The sequence below is a fragment of the Callospermophilus lateralis genome, chromosome 7, assembly GCF_048772815.1.
Source record: "Callospermophilus lateralis isolate mCalLat2 chromosome 7, mCalLat2.hap1, whole genome shotgun sequence".
NCBI lineage: Eukaryota > Metazoa > Chordata > Mammalia > Rodentia > Sciuridae > Callospermophilus > Callospermophilus lateralis.
Genome location: NC_135311.1, coordinates 54,193,922 through 54,202,404, shown reverse-complemented (window position 1 = coordinate 54,202,404; position 8,483 = coordinate 54,193,922). Strand labels below are relative to the sequence as shown.

Here is an 8,483-nt window from a genome sequence, read left to right as displayed (position 1 = left end):
TCACATCCTTGAGGCCCTTTCTTGCAAAATCTTGGCCTCCTCGCTGGGCTCACTGGTTGTGCCATATGGGGTGTTGTGCAGCTCCTTGGAAACCACAAGGGGGAGCTAAGCCTGGTCTTCATTTCCATAGTTGTAAGAGGAGCCGATGCTGACCAGCTGCTCAAATTTCCAGCCATCAGGCATGGTGGACACCATCTGTGTGAGCCCCTCCTCCTGACACTGAACACAGGGTATACATGCTTCACGGGCACCTGTGATGTTTTGCTGTCTCGTTCTCTAATTTTGTCCTTTACAAGTTTTATGAGTGAGGTGATGTTGTAAAATTCTGCTTCTTCCCACACTCCTTCCTCAGTGAGGTCTTTGTTAAGGACCAACTTCCCATGTCTCAAGGGGTTCCACACAGCTCCAAGGTCCCTGGGATCCTGTCAATTAAATAGGCACCCCTTTCACCCAAGGACCAGAGTCCAGGGAGAAAAAGTATGTGTGCAGCCAAGTCAGGGGTCTGTGGGATCTCCTCCTCTGCCACTGAAGGCCAGAGCATGAGGGCGAGGGGCACCCATGGAACAGCGATGGGGGTCCCTGAGGCAGCGGGCCCCAGGGCACCGTGTTGTCCTCTGGCCCAGGCATGGGGCTGGGGCCGGCTGGCCTGCGAGGCCCTCACCTTGTCGGAGTCCAGGTGGGGGTTGGCCTGGCACAAGCGGTACAGGAAGGATTTGGGGTCCGGGCACAGCGTTTGCCAGGTGGTGAGGAAGTAGGTGCCCCCGACATTTAGCCTGATAAGCCTGACCCACATGGACATGCCGCTGAGCCCTGCACTGCAGCAGCAGCATTGGCCGCCCCCCAGTCTCGCCCTGAGGCTGCCTGGGGCCTGCGAAAGCAGCTCCAAGACATTCTCAGCCAGGATCTCAGCAAGACCAGCCACTGTGCCGATTTGTGTTTTTAAAAAGGTAACTGACTCTGGATGTTGTGTGAAGAACTTCCTACATGGGGCCCCTTAGAAGATTCTCACTGGGTGATAGATGATAGTGGCCTAGACTCATCTATTCAGATGGGGAAGACATGTTATGATTTAGATTTCTTATAAAAAGCCAAGTAGAGACTTTGAGAAGGTGATCAGAATAGAAATCTAGAACTTTGCTGGATTGTTAGAGAAGGAGAATAAAATTTTGGAAGTTATCAATGTATAGATGTATTAAAAACCTGGGATTGATTATGATCATCTGGAAGTGAATGTAAATAGAAAAGAGAGGCCTAGGACTCAGAGAAGTGTTCTTAGTATTCTGTAATCCCTCTTTCCAACACCAATAACAGTCATTGGTGATCATTGTCTAGATTCATTAATTCATTAGTGTTTAAAATGGTGGTAATCTAATCCTATCATTCTTTCTTCAATTTATTAACTAGAATCTTCTATAAGGAGAAAACTTCTGTGGGTGCCATGGTGCTTACCTTTAATTTCAGGGACTTGGGAGGTTGAGGTAGGAGGCATGAAAGTTCAAGGCCAGTGTCAGCAATCTAGCAAGACCTTCAGCAACTTAGTGAGATCCTGTCTCAGAATAAAAAGGGTTTGGGATGTGGCTTAGCAGTAAAGTGCCCCTGAGTTCAAAGTCCAGTTGAGAGAGAGAGAACACAATGGATTAATCCAATAAAAACTTGCTTTTGGTTAGGGAATGATCCAACCAGGCTGTTGCTGATGTCTTGAGGTTCCTGGACACCCTCCATTAGCACTAACCTACTTCTCCTTTGCAGTTCTATATTCCTCTGGGTCTTTAATCTTATCTATGAAGTTGGTGAATGGAAAAAGAGAATGGAGGATTACATGTGGCAGAACTCTGCAGGCTAGACCCGGAAGCTACTTTTTGCTGCCTGTATTCCCTTGGTTAGAACAGTCATCTGGCTGCAGGTAACAGCAAGTGAGACCTGGAAATGAAGTTTATTTGTATGAGGAAAATGGAAATGTATTGGCAATAGTTACAACTTATGATTATAACCTATGATAGAAGCTGTAAAGTAAAATAATATGTTCAGATGAGAATAAAAGGATGGGGGAAGGGAGCTATTTCAGGAAAGTCCTTTGTTATGAGGTAAACATAAAAACCCTTGGTCTTAATGCATACCTGGGATCATGCTTAAGAGGCCTAAAAAATAAGAAAGCAAGAAGCAGTGGGAGAGCTGAATGAGGTGAGTCAGGCCAATAATCCTAGCAGTGGGGGAGGCTGAGGCAGGAGGATCACAAGTTCAAGGCCAGCCTCAGCAACTTAGTGAGACCCTGTCTCAAATTTTAAAAAAATAAAAAGAGCTGAGGGTGTAGCTCAGTGGTAGAGTGCCCCTGGTTTTAATCCCCCATACTTGGAGGCGGGGGGGGACTTTTAAAAAAGTACTCTAAAACAAAGTTCCCTTTCTAACTCATTGCCCCACTATTTTGGAGAATTGGGGGAGGGGTAGGTAATTATGTGATAATAGGGGTTTTCTTTCAAGAAGCAAGAATTACCTTAAGGGACAATCAATCCTTGGGTAATATCATTGTCAGAAAAAAAATGGAATGATATTAATAATTCTTAAATGAATGTCATATTTGATAACTTCTCCCAATTTTTATTTTATTTATATTGTATCTTTTGGTGCTGGGGACTAAACCTAGAGCCTTGTACATGCTAATAATGCACCCTAACAACATGCCACTCTCCAAACACCCCCTTCCAATATGTAATTGTTAGATGTTTTATAAACTTAATAAACTACATAATAATTTTACCTGTGTGGACTGTAATACAGCTGTCAGGCCTTTGTTCCCAAAAGTTCACACATAAATGCACAGATAAAGTTTTTGTCCCCTGTTATCTTAAACACCTCAAATGGCTTGTCACCCTCCCACCTTGCTCCTTATCTCTCCTTTTCATGGTGCTGGGAATTGAACACAGAGCCTTCACATGCTAGGTAAGGCTCTACTACTGAGGTGTATCCTCCTCGGCACTTTTCATTTTCTCTTTTGAGACAGGGTCCCACTAAGTTGCTGAGGCTGGTCTCCAACTTGTTATCCTCCTGCCTCAGTCTCTCTAGTCACTGGGATTAGAGGCACGTGGCACCACAGGCCAGTTTGGTTTGGCACTTACCTATGTTGTAGTCAATTGATCTTTGTAACCAGGACAACATACTCATTCCCATGTTAAGAGCTGCTGTGGAGATACAGGAAACTTTTGTTATTTTTTTCCCTTCCTGCCTGGGATAAAATCAGGGGTAGAGAACCAGAATTTCTCTTTTGCTTGCAGTCTGGACAAAATTGTGTTTATTATCCCCCCAGCCGGCTAGGGTTTGGAAGAGCATTTGCATCAGATGCCAAGGCTGACCCATAAATAAGCAGCAGAGGCCACTTTTAATTTTAGCCCTTGAGTTTTATAGAAACTATAGAAGTGACTCAAAGAACTCTTTGTAGACCTGCCTATTGTTTCTTTATCAGAATTTCCTCCCTGTTCTCTTTCTGGACATCCCTTCACAAGGAGAGGCTGGGCCCTCCAGGGCTCTGTGAGCATGGGGAGAAACTGGCTGCTCCCTGAGACCTTGAAGTCCAGCCACACCATTCACCAGGGCTGGGTCCTCACCTTGGCTTAATGACTAGTTTTCCTGGTGTAGAAAATACTCTTTTAGGTAAGACCAATAAATGTCCTGCTGCCTAGTGACAGATGTTTTGGCTTGGCATGTTACACTTGCGTTTAAAAATCTCATAAAGAGGCCAAGCAAACCATGTGATCCAGAGGGAGAAAAATAAGATCAAATGCTAAAATACTGGACCAGTTCCCCAGCAGCTGACAGGTGGATAAGAGAAGAGGCCCTGATGTCCATATAGTGGCTATGTTGTTAATAGAGGGACATTATGAAATCCTTGAAGGTTGACATCAAGAAGTTAAAATGTTTAAAACCAAATGTTTCATGTTATCTTATTTTATTAGTGAGCAGCTGCTAATACTTTGAAAATTTCCAAATCTAGCATCATCTCAGTTGTGATGGTACTTTGGGGTTCTAGTATACATTTTTTGTGTGTTCTAGACTGAACCAAGAACTGTTTATTGTTTTTCATTTTTAAAATTGATTTTCTTTAATTTCCATCAAAGTAAAAATAAAATACTATTGGAGAGTTTTTATAGAAAAACAAGTGTTTTGCCCTCTTCCTAGTCCCACTTGCCAAGGCAAATATTCTCTCCCTTTTTGGCAGGTTAAAAAGACTAAAACCTTTAATACTGATTTTTATCCCTGTATTCCTTTCAACTGATCCCTGAAAAGTTACATCTGCAAGTAATCTGGTGTGTATCCTTCAAGAATTCATTTCTCGGCTCATAACAAACATACATACAATCATGCATTGCCTATGGTTGAGCTATACCCTGAAAAATGTATCTTTAGGCAATTTGTCATTGTAAGAACATGACAGTATCTACTTATACAAATTGGGATAACTACCGTGTACTAACCACGAGATATCATCTTATAGGGCAACAATTGTGTTTGTGGACTGCTGTGTTATTCAGCACATGACTGTACATATGTAGTAATGGAGGCCACTTTTTAATTACCAGTACTGCAAAAAAAAATTATTTTTTCTTTTTAGTATTCTGGTAATTACCTCCAGACATTGAATTATATGCTTTTGCTGATATTTCTTTATTTCTCAATTTAAAAGTTACTGTCTTCTGAGTATGGTGGTTCAAATCTATAATCCAAGCTATTCAGGAGGTTGAGGCAGGAGGATTGCATGATTGAGGCCATACTGGGCAACATAGGGAGACTCTGTCTCAAAATAAAAATAAATAAAGGATAGGGGTATACCTCAGTGGTGAAGCACTTGCCTAACATGCAGGAGGCCCTGGGTTGTATCTCTAGGACCACAAAACAAAACCATGAAAGATACTATCTATTCACTTTTCATATTCCATGTGAATATCTTTGGAAGAAAGTTCCAGACAGGGGCAACAGCAAAAGCCTCAAAGCAGGAATGTGAGAAGGTGGAGGGCCACATGGATCAATTTAGGGATTTTTTTTTTTTTAACTCTAGGTTCATTGAAAAACCACTGCAGGTTTTGAGCACAGAAGTGACATGGTCTGATCTGTGTTTAGAAGGCTGTGTGTGTCTCCCATGTTGAGAGGTGCAGGAAGACATTGGTGGAGGCAGGGGACTGACCATGCAGCTCGTAAGTAACCCAGAAAGATGAGGTTCCTTCTGAGCAGGCAGTGCTCTTGGAGTTAGTGAAGTAGCCCATTCTGGATATAATTTTTTAAGGTATATTTTTGTAAATTTAATTGGTATTTTAAAATTTTAATGTATTTTTTTTTTTTTTTTTGCTAATCACTCATTTAAAAACAAAACATGCGTGTAATTGACTGAAACACATGTAAATAAAAATCAGGTTTGAAAATACTTAGTGTTCCAGTGTGTGCCTTTCAACTCAGAGTAGTTACCTGGGTAGCAAGACTAGGAATACAAAGGGAAAGGTTCTGCTCAAGCAGAGGAGGTAGGTGCTGATGCCTCTGGCCTGTCCACTTCTGTAAGAGGCAGTAGTGTGAGAATGCTAGGCTTCAAATGGAGATTACAGTGGAAGTCCAGGCCTTACCAACTACCTTATACAGGCACATGTTGGCAGTCTCCCAACTGTGAACTCAGGGTGGCCTGAAGTAGCAGGACTGGGCTTCTTCCCCATTCAGCCCACATGACCACAAGGACTCACCCCCAAACCAACCCTCTTGCTAAATATTGCAGACCTGAAAGTGTTTGTCTTAAAGAGAAAAAGTCTTGGTCCAAAGTCCTCTAAGCCAGTGCTACTCCTCACTCCTCATTAGGACATCTGCAGCTTAGCTTCAGTCCCATGGCTGCAGCTTAGCTTCAGTCCCATGGCTTCAGGAAAACTTGTTTTGAGGTCACCTAAGACCTTGTAGTCGAATCTGAACAGCCTCATCCATTCTCCACCAGGTGCTTGAAGACCTGCCCTCAGTCTGAGTCACAGGCCCCTATGAATAGCTTGTTTGCCTCTTATTCCTTTACTGCCCATTTCATTACTATTATTTTTCACATGCTTTTGGAATTCACAAAATCCCCTTGCTTTTCCCATCTGCATGCACATTATCCAGCTCTGTATCTCTGACCTAAACTCAGTTGTCTATTTGATAGTCCAAAATCAAGCATAGGTGCCCTTACTGCCCTCATCTCCCTACACCCAGCCACCTCCTACCCCTTACCAGCCACCCTCCTCCTATCAGTTCAGGCCATATATTTTACTCTGCACCATAGCCATAGCCCACATACTGCTTCTACTGGGGGTAGGATAAGGTGAGACACTCAGGCCACCAGGTGGAAAGCAGACAAGGACAACCACTGAGAGCAGACAGGTTGGCCATGGTGGCCACCCTGAGTGCACCTATGAGCTGGAGGTGGTGAGATGGCAGGAAGCTTGGATGAGGATGTGCACATCTGCAGGGACAGCTTGGAAGTTCACAGCTGGAGAGGAAACAGCATCTAGGGCTTGATTTCAAGGGCCATGCCTGGGTGGGGTGCTGCCTTGATGAGATCCAGGATTGTGGAGATAGCTTGAGGAGATCCAGGATGGTTTCTGAGGACTGACACCATCTGTCATCAGAGAACAAGCTGGTAAAGACGGAAATAGTCCACAAGGCAGAGAAGCAAGAGGAGCCTGCTAAGAGCCGAAACAGGTATGATCCTGAAACACTCATTAGATTTGTAACTTGAGGTTCACTAGTGGCCTGTCAAGAACACTCCCATGGAATGACAGGGTGGGCTGAATACAAGGTAGAAAGTGAGGAAAAACAGCTTCCCAAGAGAGGAGCAGTGGGTTGAAGGAAGGCCAGGGAGACATTCACAGCTCATGCTCTGGGTCCAGAGAGATCTGGGCTTGATTCCAGTTCTGACCATTTTCAGTTGTGTGACCTTGTGTATATTTGCTCTTCTGGGCTTCAATTTCCTTCTATGCTACACTGTAGGAATAGCCAGGGCTGAGGAGACTGCCCATGTGGAGCACTGTCATAATCTCATGTGCTCCATGACATGGAAGTTCATGGGAATAATCTGCCCAGAGAAGCAGGAAAGCCAAGGGCACAGGAGCTAAGAAATCCCCAACTCCAGTCCCAGTACAAGTGGGTAGATGGTGGTGGTGTTTTTAGTAGCAAGGAGAAAGTGCAGCCAACAAGCAGACAACTGAGAGTGGAAGGCCCAGAGATGAGCGGCTGCAATAAGGGTGAACTGCCATCCCAGCAGCATCCCTCTTATTCTGCTGCAAGTGGCCCCAGCCCAGCTGGACCCATCCTCTAGATGTGTCAAGGCACATGCATAAAGGCACGTGTCCCTCAGGGAAAAAGCTATGGGATACCCTGCGTGTGGCTGGCCCTCTGCTGCCATCACACAGCCTATACCCAATCTTTCACCCTACTCACCCCTCCCTTCCATCCCAGAAAGAAACTGAGCTACGTATAGAGATCACAGAACAGGGAGGATCTTGAGACCTTCCTTCTGGTTACAAGGCTGCTTTATACCAGGCCTTTCCTTGCCTTCAACTGTGATTCCCACATCACTTGGCACATTAGATATAAAAGCTGCACTGTCTCCAAGGGGAAGGCTTCTTAAATTATTCTGCACAGCAGAAAGAAAAGGTCCAGCCCTTAGCAAGACACTCAAGTAGTCTGAAACCCACAAGCACCCAGAGGCTCCCAGAGTTCATCAGCAGACACCTCAATTTCCCCTTTGCTATGAAGCCTGAAAGGATACTCTCTACATGGCCCCTTGAAGAGCCGTCAATTCCAGAGGCTCTTTGGTGTCACACTGCCAGCCTCTGCCTTTTCCACGAGCTCACCCACTTTGGTCAGGTCATTATGCCCCTTACCCCGGGGAGTTCTGCCAGCACTTTTCTCCTTCCATAGGCTCTTCCCATGATTTAGAGAAGTAATACAAGAGCTGCCCTTCTAAAAGTTGCTTTTTCAGTTTCAGGAACAGAATTAACCAACCCAATTAAGTTTTCAGAAGCTTAAAATAAACCATTTTTCAATATGTACACACAAAGGCTAAATGCAAACCAGAGTAATGCACAGGTGATCTCTAAGGCCTTACTGAGAAAATAGTGATTAGATTATCACACACAGCAGCCTGTCCTGCACACAGCAAGTCAAAAAAGGATGCACAATGACAGCCAGCTCAACACAGGACAGCTCTTCCAAGGCGTCTGCAGTGAATTATGCTGAGATTTCCAGAAACACCACAGGTGTAACAGTGCTACCCTGAAGGGCAACTTAAACACAGCAATCCTTACACTGCCTGAACATGGTCCACTTGTTTTTTAATGCTTCTTTCCTTACTGGTTGCTAGTTTAGAATGAATTTTTTAAGGATTTATCTCGATGACTTAGAAAAATACATGTCATTTCTCTCTTTGATCCGGGTAATACACGATCAAAAAACTGAGTAAGGCTTTTAAAAAACAAAAGTCCATA

The 8,483-nt window shown here is 44.1% G+C and overlaps 1 pseudogene; it reads right to left on the bottom strand.

Annotated features, from left to right (window-relative positions):
- On the bottom strand, window positions 1-5,252 carry LOC143404261 (BTB/POZ domain-containing protein KCTD5-like; annotated as a pseudogene).
- Between the last annotated feature and the right edge of the window lie 3,231 nt (window positions 5,253-8,483).